This window comes from Agelaius phoeniceus, chromosome 1 (genome assembly GCF_051311805.1).
Source record: "Agelaius phoeniceus isolate bAgePho1 chromosome 1, bAgePho1.hap1, whole genome shotgun sequence".
In the NCBI taxonomy this organism is placed as follows: domain Eukaryota; kingdom Metazoa; phylum Chordata; class Aves; order Passeriformes; family Icteridae; genus Agelaius; species Agelaius phoeniceus.
Window position 1 is genome coordinate 53,539,257 of NC_135265.1, and position 13,995 is coordinate 53,553,251.

General features: G+C 41.0%; 1 protein-coding gene across 9 annotated transcripts in view; it reads right to left on the reverse strand.

Moving 5' to 3' along the window:
* The window catches only part of HECW1 (HECT, C2 and WW domain containing E3 ubiquitin protein ligase 1), a 252,330-nt gene that overhangs the window by 206,470 nt on the left and 31,865 nt on the right, over window positions 1-13,995 (reverse strand). Inside the window, exon 2 of one of the 9 annotated variants that reach the window (XM_077178981.1) lies at window positions 7,201-7,400. The exons of the other annotated variants lie outside the window; for them this stretch is intronic. The gene's annotated coding sequence lies outside the window, so the exon portion shown is untranslated. The remainder of the gene's footprint in view (window positions 1-7,200; window positions 7,401-13,995) is intronic. 9 annotated transcript variants of the gene reach the window in all.

The window sequence follows — 13,995 nt, forward strand, 5'->3', positions numbered from 1 at the left end:
TGCTGGCTCATACTGAGTACGCCAGGCCCCTTCCTGCTGAACAGCTCTTGAGCCACTCCTCCCCAAGCTTGTAGGGCTGCATGGTCTTGCAGGACCCAGCGCTTCCCTTTTGTCCTCACCATGTTGTCCTCAGCCCACTAATCAAGCCTGTCCAGGTTTCCCTGCAGAGCCTTCCTACTCTTGAGCAGATCAACACCCTCACCCAGCCAGTGTTTCCTGCAAATTTACTGAGGGTGCCCTGAATCCCCAGGCCCAGATCATCAAAAAAGATGTTAAACAGGGATCAGCCCCAAAACTGAGCCCTGGGGAACACTGCTAGTGACCCATCACCAGGTGGATTTAGTTCCATCCACCTCAACTCTCTGGGCCTGGCCATCCAGCCCAGTTTCTACCTACTGAAGTATTCACCCATCCAAGCCACAAGCAGCCGGGTTTTCTAGGAGGATGCTGTGGGAGACTGTCAAATGCTTTACTGAAGTCTAGATAGAGTACATCCACTGCCTTTTTCTTATCTACTAAGTGGGTGACTTGGTCATAGAACAAGGTCAGGTTAACCAAGCAGGACCTGTCCTTCATAAATCCACATTGGCTGGACTTGATCCCCTGATTGTCCTGCATGTGCCATGTAATGACACTCAGGATGAAGTCCTGGCACTGACCCCTCCTGTTTGTTGCTACCAAAATGGCCTTGGACTAAGACAGAAATAGGAGGCTTTGCAAGCTGACCCTAACCCAGCAATGAGGGCTGGTTAAAAAGCAGCCCCAGGAAACAACTGAAGAAACAGCTCTCAGTATCTCACAGTAAATATGGGAGATCTGAGTGCTGATTAAGATACCACTCCTGCTGAAGTTATTAATGTGAGATCCTTACAGAATCACTGAAGCCTGGAGCTGCAGTATGTAGCATCAAGCACCTTTAGCTTTACTCCTGCCCCAGGCATGCAGCCAAGACTCAGCTTTATTGGTCATCCAAAATCAAGGTGCTGTATGTCTTCAGGGTTGATTTAAAGCCTTCAAAAATAAAAAAAGCAAACAAACAACTTGTGGCCTATAGAAACAGTGTGCCTTATGACACTGCCCAGTTTCATTAGCTTCATGTCAAAATGCAGCACAGTGGCTTGGGTTCAGGTTTTTTTTTTGTTTTTACTTGCAGCATCCATCAATCCAAACAGTGATTTTTCCCATACTATTTTATCAGACTGAAGAAATACCTAGTGCACATTGCTTTACTCATCAGATAGTGGGAAAAAATGCAATTATTTAACTGGTAATTGAGCCCTAAAGGATGGAGCTAAAAGAAGACCACCTAAGGCTACACAAAATTTAACTCAGTCTCTGAAGTAGAGAGAACTTTCCTGATTATATTACTTCAGAAAATGAACTCACCTTCCACAACAATAAAATATTTTTGTGTAAACTGCATCAAAGAATTAACTCTGAACTACACAGACAAGTCATTATGTTGAGGAATTATCATAATGGGGCAAAAAAGTAATTTGAGAACACTAATGTGAGCCTTTTATAAGTGCCCCCTACAAATCATGGATGCAGAAGAAGTAGCAGTAGAAAAAGACAAACCTAGGTGTTACTTTGAATTTGGATTTGAAAGCCATTCATGTTGGGATCCAGGCAATTATTTGGTAAGTGATATGAAAGAAAGGAGCTATTTGTCCCCTTTAGCCATCTCTGCTGTTTTTCTTTCCCCCCATGCACACAGTTTGACATCACCCAAGCCATGTCTGTGGTCTGAGAACCATAACTCCAGCGTGACCTTTGACAAACATGCCTAAGAAATGCAGCAGCTCTGGGTACACATGGAGTAGAGACCTCTGTGCTATTTCCCACCATTCCAGAGAGGACCATGTTCTCTGTACCCCATGGCCAGCCAGATCAGCTAGCTGGTGACATAAGATGACTAGAATCTAAGCTTCACACCATACCAGCAAGCATTTGCCCAGTCTTCTTCTCAAGTCTAAGGAGCCTGCAGAAGAATAGATGAAACATGCTCTGCACCTTTCTGTAATCATATCCCTTCCTGCTTTCTTCATTGGAAAAGTTCTTTCCAGAGCAACTTTAAAAGGATCCAAGGAAGAGGCACTGTAACAGCAGGCTGCAACACCTTTCCTTCTCCTACCTCCTCACCAACTTAGCCTACATCCTTGGGACTCCCACTCAGAAAGGCACAGCTAGAATATGACAGAAAACTGCTGTGCTGTGGTTCATTATCTAAGCAGGACAGAGTGGCAACATTTACTACCTCTGCTCTCTTCTTGCCTCTAAAATTCACACCTTTTGCTGGGAAGAAAGTAGGTGTGTCTATGCCAATCCTTTAATCCCAACACTGAAAGACCAGGTTAAGATCCTCAAAGGCAAAGAAGGACGATTTGAGATGTGATAATCTCTTAATTTCTAAAGCTGTGGACACCAATTCCTCTTACTTCAGAGGAACACATTGTAGAAGTAGAGATTTGGAAGTGTTCAACTTTGTACTGACTGTGCAAGTGATGGCAATCACCTCCTTTAAGGATTGTTAGAGTATCTCACTATGATCCAACAAAACAAATGCAAACAGCAGCACTCTAGCAGCTCTCTAGGAATACTTTTTTTCTGTGAAGAGCAGTAAAGACTGCAAGGAATTGACACATCAAGAGTAAAACTACAAACCCCATTACTGAACACAACATCAGAATTAAAGGATGAAGAATAAAGACATTGAAGGGTGAAGACCTTGCATGTATCTTGTTATACTGGAACAGTAAAAAATCTTTTAACTGGAACTCTGCCTAAACAAAACAAACGAGTTTGAGGTCTAGATCTCAAGAACTCAGAAACCATTCCTTCTGGGTTCAGTTTCTTCCCCAGGAACACACAGTAACAAACCCCTAGATTCTTCCCTCAAACAAGAATCAGGCTTAGTTTTGCCTCTTATTTCTTCTAGCATGAACTCAGGGTGCACAGTAGCTCCAATTAATTTAAAGGGATTTCTTTTGTTCAAGTAAGTTTTCTTACCCAAACCTATTTCTAGTCTCATGGTTAGAAGTTTCCCTGGCTGAACAGGTGACTCAATTTAAAAACACAAACATAGAAAAGAAAAGGGCCTGGCCTCCCCATAATTAGGCCCCTTCAAAGGCCCTTGGAAGACAGATGTGCAGTTTCTTGATATTTAAAAATATAGAGGTGCTTTGAGGTTCTGCGTGAGGCAGTTCTGAACCATGACATAAGCAGAAATCAGGATAATGTAAAAGTCACGCCACAGTACTGAGTGTAAAAGCCTCCAAGCCTCCATGCTTAAGGCAGCAGAGAATCACAGTTTATTATCTGACTTCGGACATTGTGGGTAACTTAATTCCACGTAGTCTGCACCAACTCTTCCAGTTGAACTCATTTAGTTTGCAAGTTCAACAAGTTTAACTAAACTCTGCTAAAATTCACTCCAAGGCTCTGGTTCTGCACAGAACCTGAATTTTACCTTCACACCTGCCACAGGCCAATTGAATTCAACTACTCGTGCACCACTTAGTGCTGGGGTGGCTGCAGCTCAAGCTGATCTCATGAGCCACCCACCACAGGCTTTGCACCACAGGCTTTGAGAACCTGAACTCTAACATCCAAAAAAGCCAGAGGCAGCTCTGAGACCGACTCAGCTCTGGAGTAAGCTGCAGATGAGAGCAAGCAGTAAATGTGCAAAAGTGTCTTCAGGGATGAGGCTGGATACAATCAGCAGCCTGAGCCAGCCCAGCCTCCTGCTGCTCCTGCTGCATGCATCTCAGAGCACCAGCTGGCCAAACTTGAACAATCTACCATAAAATCAGGACATGTGTCCCCAAACAATGTGAAAACACAGAACAGAAGACCAGCTCCAGTCTCAACAAGCCTGTGAGAAACACAAAGGGACAGCGAAGCACGGTCTGACAGTGAGACAAACCATGGCAACTACAGATTAATTACTGATTATTTTTGGGTATGCCACATGGCAAGGAGAAACATGAAAGAGGATGGGAGATGGATTTGTAGTGCTTTTGTTTCAGCTGGGAAAATTCTTCCCAGCATGAAGGCAGAATATGAAAAAGTATAAAGGGTCTTGCTAACATCTGAGGTCATGTGGCAGCTTTTGGATGTTCAAAGGAAGCAATGATGTAAAGCTTCTCCCATTTGGACTTCATTCTCTATTTCTTCCTTCCACTCAAGGGAGAGAAAGGGCAGGGTATTGACACATGCACAGTCAAAGGAGCAGTTAGTATCCTAAGGACCATACAACTTGAAAGAGAAATACCAAGATTACTGGCAATAAGATAAACAAGTTTAAGAGAATAATGGCATTTTTAAAAAAGATATTACTTAATCAGTGGTGAGATTCTGTAGAGACACACTGGAACTCTGTCTGAAAACTCTGGGCAGCAAAACCTAAGATCAGATTTAAAATACATGTAAAGCATGATCACAGTCATTGAAAATTGAATGATCAATCCTGACATGAGACAAGTTTCATTCCATTGCGGTAAGCCCTTGTAAATGTTGAATTCAGTACTTCTAGAAAATATCCCTGCCAAGGTCAAAACACATTGGAGCTCTGAACAATGAAATAACAAAGATATTCTTGGGAGTAAACTCCAGAAGCCAGAACTTCACAAACAAGACTGCAGGATTCCTCAATAAGAGATCAAAATTAATTTCCCACTCAATTTCTTTTCATAGAAGTACTGGTGATTACTAGAGGTAAGTCAGTCCTCCAAGTAAAGAATGACAACAGCCAGCCAACTAGTCTAAGTTGTTTCAGTAGATACTATTTTCCAAGTGACCTTAGTTGGCTGTGTTGGCTATCACAGCTCATGCCCAAAAAGCTTGATGCCCAAAAGCCCCCAGAATGATCCTGAAAGACTATCTTCAAGCAATGGCACAAAGAAAATCCGTAAGGTGAGTGGAAAATAGCTGTCTGCTTTCTGGTCTCGCACCTCACATAACAGATGTTTTGACCATCACCTTGCACTATGTAATGATGCAGTGTAAGAAAAATATTCCAATGATCAACTGTGTCCTCCACATAACTTTGCTTGCTAGGATATTTTTGAAAAGGACAAATTGACTTCATTAATTGAAGCTGTGCATCCTGCATTTTACAGGAAAGATGCTCCAACAAGCATGACCTCACTTTGCAAGGAATTACAAAGTTCCCACACAAAAGAATGTTCTAAGGAGAAAACACAGGGACTCAAGTGGAAAAAAACAAACCAACCAAACAAACCAAAAAAAACAAACAAACAAGAACTCAATGAAGTTGATTAGAAAAGAACAAGCCATTTGGGATGGTTTTGAAGCAGTCACTGCTATGTGCACGTCTGTCCTGAGGGTTACCAAAAGGAGGAGTATTCAGTTTTATTTAACATCTTTATTATGAATCCTTTGAGGGGCTGCAAATGCATTTCTTGAGTCTGCATCTGTATGGAACCAAGAGGCACTCTGCCCCTCGGGGTGCTGATGCTGTGCAGTGCACAAACCCTGCCTTAATGGTAGGCTCCCTCACATCAATGTCAAGTTTCTCAGAAATCCTAAATCCTTGCGCCCTTGTGACGGTCAGAGCTTTATATCAGAGGAGCTACTCAGTTGCTAGGGGTGTCACTTACACACACTTAGGTTTCCAACTCAAGAGTCCTAGGGAGCCTGACCTAAGGTCCCTTGACAGCAACAGCAGTAAAAGACTTGATCCATGGTCTTTGGACTTCCCATAAAATTCACATGGAAAAGTTAGTACTTCAGATGGAAAGTAAATGGTACACAGAATATCCAACAACTCAGCTCTTTCAAGCTGGACAAAGGACTAGAAAAAGTCCTTTAATAAGAAGGTAATAGCAGAGAAACTTCTTGGCCTGGCTTTGAGATAGGTGAGATAATCTGTTGGGTCATTTTCATGACAGATTTTTTGATGCTCTGCTTAAAATGAGCCTAGAAACCTGAGCAAATACAACTATCTAATTGCATTTTGAGCCTGAATAGCTGAGGTCATTAGAACATTCAAACATCACTTTCAGCTACCAGATACGTGGAGCCTCCTAATCATACATGAGCACCAGACTGGGGTGACACATCACCATGGACATACAACAATGGGAAAGGGATTTTTTACTGAGCAAATGGTAATAGAAGAAGAAAGACAACATAACTAAGAACAGTGATGTTGTGGTAACTGTTTATGGAGTTTATCCTTTGCTGCTGCGTCTTGTTTCACATAGGACTGATTTGCCAAAATGTTTCAATGACTCATTGTCTGCTGGTAGGACATGGAGCAGCTTATTTAATTAAAAAAACCAAACAGAACTCTAGTCTTCTGCATGGAGACAGCTGCTTGTACCAATAACCTCCTGCTTACTAACAGGACTGTACAATGCACCAACTCTAACTTAGAAAGGATCCACTAGTTTAAAAATGTTGCTTATCTGGTTTCTCCCTTGCTGCAGTGAAGGAGGCAACATTTTTCTCCCTTAACAAGAGCATGAAGGGCTGTCCTCTCCAAAGGTATCACATGGTAGTCTCCTAATTCTCATCATGAGGATATTGAACAGCTACTTCATTACTGTCGTATTTCAGAGGAAAGATGCCAGCCCTCAGCTGAGCAATCAAATTTAGACTACAAGTCCCTTTGGTTACTAAAGCACAGCAAGCAAAGACACTTGTGGCTCAGAGTTAAACCAGCCTCAACAGCAACCAACATGTTTAGAAAATGAACCAACACATAACCAAGTTCACAACACATAAATAAGTCTGATAAAGAGCAGACTAGAGTATGTACTGGGGCTATGACTTACATAGAAGATTAAATTAGATGTTCACATAGCATCCCTACTGGTCTTAAAATTTCATACTGCATTTTGGGAAGACCTCTGCATTAATTCCTTTCTAACTTCCAAAACAAAGTTTCACTGTAACTTGTATATCCTCTTAGCAACTCTTGGGGCCTGCTGGCTCAACCAGTGTTGTTATTAAAAAGCAATTAATATCCTTTATGCCACTAAAAGCACTAATACATTACTAACATAACACATTTGCCTAGAAGAGCAATGAACACAAGGTGATTGGCGGCTTCAACTCCAGCAGCAGCTGCTCTGAAGAGTGCATCTAAAACGTGCATTTCCCAGCACAACGTGAATCTGACCTACATCATTTCAGCAGCATTCTGTGGGAATTTAAGAGGAGAGCCTAACTCACAGGACTGCTGCTGGTGGGTGTCTTCAGTTTGTCCAATAGCTCTCCGCGTCTGGCATTTGGTTTTCAGGCTTGAGTTCAGTTCCCTCCTCTGCTCAAGTGGAGATTCAACCACCAATATCTACACTTCATACTGCAGGACAGCTACGAGTGACACTCTCTCAGAACATCTGGGTGAAGCTATTCCACTAGAGATAAAATACCTAAATATCAAGAGAAAGAAAAACAGAGCATGAGTCTAGTTTTAGCATCACCTGTAAGGAGGCTCACTTGCCAAGCAAAATCCTTCATTCTCTGTTTCTGTACCAATCCCATTTCAGTTATTTATATAAAATTTAAAGAGAGGGGCTTATGAAGGCTCCCCAGCTCCAGATTAGTTTTCATCTCTGTGGTTAAAGTCACTAATGGGATGCACAAAATTAAAGAAGCCCTCAGGAAATAAGGGGAAGCAAATACAAGTTTCCACCTTCTAGGTGACAACATAAAACAACAAAATCCCAAGAAAAAAGAGGCCATGACCACTGGCGATTTTGCAAACACAGGAATTTCCTTCTTTTGTTCTCCAAGCAACTGCTGAAAACAGTGCTATATGTTTAAGTTTAAACTGAGTGAAAAGTGGTTTTTAGAAAAAAGGGAAAAACTTTATATTTAGCATAACCTCAGCTGGGTTTTTTTTTTTGTTTTGTTATTCTGGTGTTTTTTTTTATTTTATTTTATTATTCAACTCATTTGATATATTTTTTTTTTTAATCAGTTATCTGGACAGGCCAGTTATGAACATTTGGCATGTTAATACATCTACCCTGAGCCTTGGATTAAACATATACTAACGTCAACAGATGTCATGCATGCAGATCAAAGGCAAATATCCATTTTGAGTGTAACCCCGAAGCAGCTCTGTCTTTGCAACAAGGCAAGAATCCACTTCATTCTTGTAAATCCATCTGTCATCAGAACACCTCAAAATTGCCATGAATATGAACACAACAAATGAAAACATGCATGAGGCTTTATTTGAACAGATGACAGTCAAAGAGCTGCTCCTCAGCTAGGGGTAATGCTAAACATGAGAGGATAACCCACATAAAAAATCTCTGGTTTGCACTGGGAATTATGTCTGCTTCCACTATCACAACTGTGTCAACACTTTGTTTTTCAACAGAAAAGAGTTTAATGGGCAAAACTTAAGCACAACAGGAGACACCAGTTTCTGTGAAGTCTCTGCAATGACTCTATGACCAACTGGACTTGGTAAATTCAAGTTCATAATCCCAAATCTGACAAGGTTTGCAGTATTCCACATATGTCTCAGTAAGGCCTAAGTGGCACTGAATTATGTACAAAGCGACCCCAAACACAACCAAATTAATTTTTTTGAAGCTTATCAACACTGAGATTTTGTGTAGCAAGTGCATTTACCTGCCTGAGTTTTGAAAGTAGGGCTTTACATGTTAGTATCTGGTACTCATGTTTTCTCACTTAGTAGCACAATCACTGGCTCTCCTGATTGTTTTCAAGATGTTTGTTGCATTTGTATCTATTGTATGACTTTTTATTTTCATTTTCTCTGTAATGACAGAGATATTTGATAACATTCAATATGCAGTAACAGAACTCAAGTAGAGCGCCTTTTTGTCACATGGCATGCATGTGAGTAGCCATGAAAACAAGTTTAAAGCTTTGATGGTACAACCTTAAATTAATTTGATGATTAATATCTGAATCTTGTGAAAATAAATTTGCCCCTTGCCTTGTTGTACTGACTCAGATTTCCTCCTAAGGCATCAAGTACCACACTGGAAATACTAGATCATCCTAGACTTTACAGAAGAATTTTAACCCTTTTTGGTTTGGGTTCTTTTAACCCTCATTTTCCAGGTGTCTGACTTTCATGATATTGGAAAACCACATCCAAATCAGTCAAGACAACATCTGCAAATTTAACTTCTCCCAGCACAGGGAAAAAACTGGAAAGATCTCCAACTTGCATCTCAAGTCACCTCCAGGAGAGATTTACCTTGTCTGTTGCTCCTTTAAATCTATTTTAAGAACAACTGAATGTCTTTATTTAGTATTTTAAAACAAAATATTTTTGGATAATATCAAAACAGAACCTTTAAAATACACAGAACAACCATGCAAATGAAAAGCTTGGCTGCCAAATATAGTGTAGGTAATAATTATGGGGAAACCAAAAGCCTAGGCAATGCAGTGAACACAGATCTGAAATACACTGCTTTTTAACATTGGCAGTCTATTATCACAGCCAATATTATTTCTAGGACTTGTTGAAGAAAAAAATCTTTATATTACAGTCTGCTCTTGTCTCACTGCAGTGGACTAACTCAATTTTGATGCTGTGCAAATAACACTGATCTTTGTGAAGAAGGGACCTCAGGTGGAACTTCTTTATCAAGAAAAAATTGGTGATGCCCCACAGTGATTCACAGCTTCCCTTTTACTATTGGAATGCAGGAAATCCATAAGTCCTTTTAACTTCCAGCATGAGAAATCCTTCACTCCCCACTGCAAGGGGAAAGGTCATTCTTCTATTAGAGAAAGCTTTGCTCTGATCTTTAAAATACAACTGCAAAGCCAGCCAGAGTCCTCAAGATGATGACAAAGCTGCTACATAAACTCACACACCTGACATTTCCAGCCCTTCAGCTCATTAAGGGAGTGTATCCCAGGTCACAATGCATTATGACAGCCCAAATTCCCAAGTATTACCATTCGACAGCTGGGCTCAAGGTGCACCAGAGCATCAGTGTGGGTCCCAATGCAGCCTGCACACCCATTAGGCAAGGCTTCCCTGTGAACAATAGCTGGCACAGCTATGGGGAGGTGAATCCTGCAATCTGCCATTCAAGAGGCTGTCAGTCATTCAGCAGGGAGGGCAAAGGGCAGAAATTGAGATGTAAAAGGAAGAGAAATTTGTGGGACAGGGACAGCAGTGGGACTGAGTAGTATGATATTAATGTCTGGTCCACAAAAAACATGTGCTTAGTCCAAGTGCTATAACAAGCAGTATCTTACTGTATTTATTCTGCTCTGAAGAACAAAACTTCTCTAAGTGCTAGGCTTAAGAAATAATTGGACACCCAGATTATCATGTAATTAATATCACTGATGGAACGATCTTTCCTAAATCCAAAAGTCAGTGGAGGAAATTTCGATTCCAACAAAATCAGATACTTTCTAGAGATAACCTGGAGAGGTATATGAGTATCTAACAGCTATATTTGTTACACCTCATAATATGAATGTGGCTTTCTTCTTTGCCTCCAGGTAACAGTCATACATTTACACAGCTATCTCATCTTCCAGGGATCTTTGCCAGCCTCTTGCCAAGATAATTTTTTCCTACCTTCATATCAGCTCAAAAGATTTTCTCAGGAAGGGGAAGAGAGGGAAAAGTTGTCTGGGTACCCCAAGCATTATCACGTTCAAAATGATAGGGTACAAGCACAAATTTGTGTGCAAAGAGCTCTGTGTCAGAGGCTGCCAAACTGAAAGAACAAATTCTATAGAGGTACTGCCTACAGTGTTACAAGACTCTCTGTGTGACATTTACACTCAGTGAGACTCTGAGACTCATGCTCAGGGCAAGATGTTTCAGGTTGATTACCTACTCAATTAGAGTGTACTATAACCAGATTAAGGAGATTGCTCTATCCTTGATTACTTAGAGTGGTTTTGTTCATACCATTTAGAGAGATTTGGACAACTCGGGTGAATATATTAAGTTTTCTGTTACTGTTTTCATTCTTCCAAAGAAATATTCCAAACTGATTGAAACAATTTTTTTCATAACTAGCACTTCATAGCTGTTTGAATTGGAGCATGCAGTAGCACTGTCACAGCATCACATCTCTCTAGCAGTCAGAAATTGCAGTTTCAGAGACACATGCCTCAGGACAGAAACTTTTGTGAGAAATTTGGTGGGAAGAAAAGGAAAAGAGTTAAGAGCAATAAAGGGAGAAATGCAACTATATTTTAATAAATTACCAAAAATCCCTAAGAATTATTAGACAATACGCAGTTGAAGCTCCTGAGCCAGAAAGTACTGCAAACTGGGACCATTAGAAAGCCTGGGCCACCCTTACCTTTTATTAAGTAAAACATATGTTACTGGCTCATGAGGCAGGAACTGCACAAAGGGGACCTTTCCATCTGATCCACTACAGCTTCTCTCACGCTTCCACAAGGAACTTCACTAGTATGCACCATATCTGTAATTACACTTACTCAAACTTCTTATCATACAGAGTTGCTCTAATCATGAACTAAAGTAAGCTGGACTCATGAAAGCAAACTGAACTTGCTAGGTCTTTCCAGCTTTAATGTCATTAAGTATTTTTTGGCAAATCAAGAAATAAATGGAAAATACATTCATTTTGATTACAAAGCCAGACATCTCTGCCTGTAAATAGGACCCCAAAATTCTTGGTTTTCAGCAGCTCTAGTCTACAGCTATTATGCATTCATACATTATATTAATATGTACAGAAATATGTTTTTTTATTGTCCTATTGAAACACATTTTTCAAAAAGCATTCTGCATTATACCAGAATTGCCTCCCAGAGAAGTAAATGTATAAAATTTCCTTGATATGAGTGAGAGTGCTCTTAAGCCAGTCATCCAAAGGACCCTACTCTGAAAAGCATAGTTTGTACCGAATAGTCAAAAGCTCAGCAGAACAAGGCATATTGCAATTGGGCTTTTACATGACAGTGCCAATAGAAAAGCTATCCCTTTATCAGTTATTTACTCTGCCTTAATACATGGCACATCCTTGCCTCTAAATGGCAAATCCTGCAAATCAAGAGAAACATCAAAGACACCACCAGCAGAATTCATACACTGTTAATGTATCCTTCTGTCTATTATTTATTTCTTTGCTGGGATACTGTCCGTCTGCACAACACATTGCCATGCAAGGACAACTTCACCTGTCTTCTTTCACATCTCACAAACCTTAAATGGCTTAAATGATTACAACTTTTACCTTCTGGTGTCGGTGGGGGACAGTGTTGTTGTCAGAGCTCAGTGCAGCCTGGTACTCAGGACTAAGGGAGGTGAACATCTTTGCTGCACAGTAGCAATGGAGCAGGAGAGCAAAGGCATCTTCTAGCCAGAAGCACACAGAAATGTTCATCTCTTCAAGAAACCTACCACACACACTGCTGCCACTCAGAATCAGGCCTCATGTCACCGTGGCAAAGCCATTTAAGTGCCGCTGGTTACCAACGCATTATTAGCTCCATCTTTTGTGGACACAAGGAAGTGTTTTCACCCCTCACAGCTCCCTTCCTCAGCAAGTGCCACAATGAAAAGTTACTGTGTGGGCACAGCCTTTTAATTAAAAGCCTTGTTAAGCTCTGCACAGCCCTTATTTTTAAAGCAGTGCATGAAATGAAAAAGGAATATCTCCCAGCACAATGTATTCCTAGGAGCCTCTGATAATTAGGGCAGTAACTTAATTTTCACATTTTGGTTTCTATTGGGGTATGTGCCAATTAGGAAGCTTCTGTGACGCTCCTGCCTCCCAAAATTTTTCCCCTTAAAAATTCATGCACAGCTTATGTACAGCTGCCTGCAAGCTCCTTTATGCTATAGCAACCATTAAATATTAAAGTGTCCATGAAGAAGTATTATGTAAGCTATCGCCAATTCACTGGCACCAACCAGTGCTTTTTTAATCCACCGATCCTGGTGCAGTACACCTCCCATTTGGAGCCCAGCCCACATATGATGCCGGTTTAGAGCTACAACCCAATGGGAGTTCAACCATGCAGCCCTGGCTGCCGAGACAAGGACATCTTCTGCTGCACCCTTGGCACCATCCCTGGCCACTGCCCAGGACATTGCACTCAACAGCCTCTGGACAGCACAGGCAGAGCAACTCCTTATTCCCCTCCAGGGACAGCCAGCACTCTCTCTACCTTACAGCACAGAAGGACTGCCTCAGCCTGCTGAGGTACCCACTCTTCTCTACCCTTTTGCCTTCGGTCGCATCTCACACTCATTGGGACTCCACTGTCTCACTGATGCTGTGCTCTCTTCTCAGTCTGCCACCTCCTCACCTGTCCTCTCAGCCTTCTCTCATGTAGGATCACGCAATCACTTAGGTTTAAAAAGACCTCTAAATTATCAAGTTGTTATGAATGAGGTTCTATATGTCTAATTTAATAAACCACAATATTAAAATTCAGCAGAAATTTTAATTGAGCAGCAATTTTATATAAAATAATACAATCAAATATAATCAAGTAGTTACAAAAAGAAATTTGGCAGTGGTTCGGATAAAGCATAAGCAAAACCGATTGATCAAGGTATGGGGAGGGTATCCCACCCTGCCTCACTTACAAAAGGCAAAAGGATCCAAACACAACTTATATACTGTATGCTAATACATATCCATCAATATTTTCTGTAAATCTCCTCCTATTTTCAATTCTTGAAATCTACATCACTGTACTGCACAGCACCTGCTCCGCTTGTTTCTAAGGGGTCTTCTGGCTTTTGGTGGTCTCTTCTGACGAAGGCTTCTCCTCATTGTAAGTGTCCTTTGAACAGCCCCACAGGTTACACATGCGCCCCAAGTCTTGTGTTATAGGAGCCAGCCTTATATCCCAAAAATAAGCTTTATTATTTCATAGATACCTGGAATCATTTCAATCTTGTCCATTTCAAGGCTGATTCTCTAATTATCCCGAGGCCTATTCCGTTTGGGATGTCACTTATCTCAAACTACATCCTGCATCCTAGTTCCTCATGAACATCTGAAAACATCT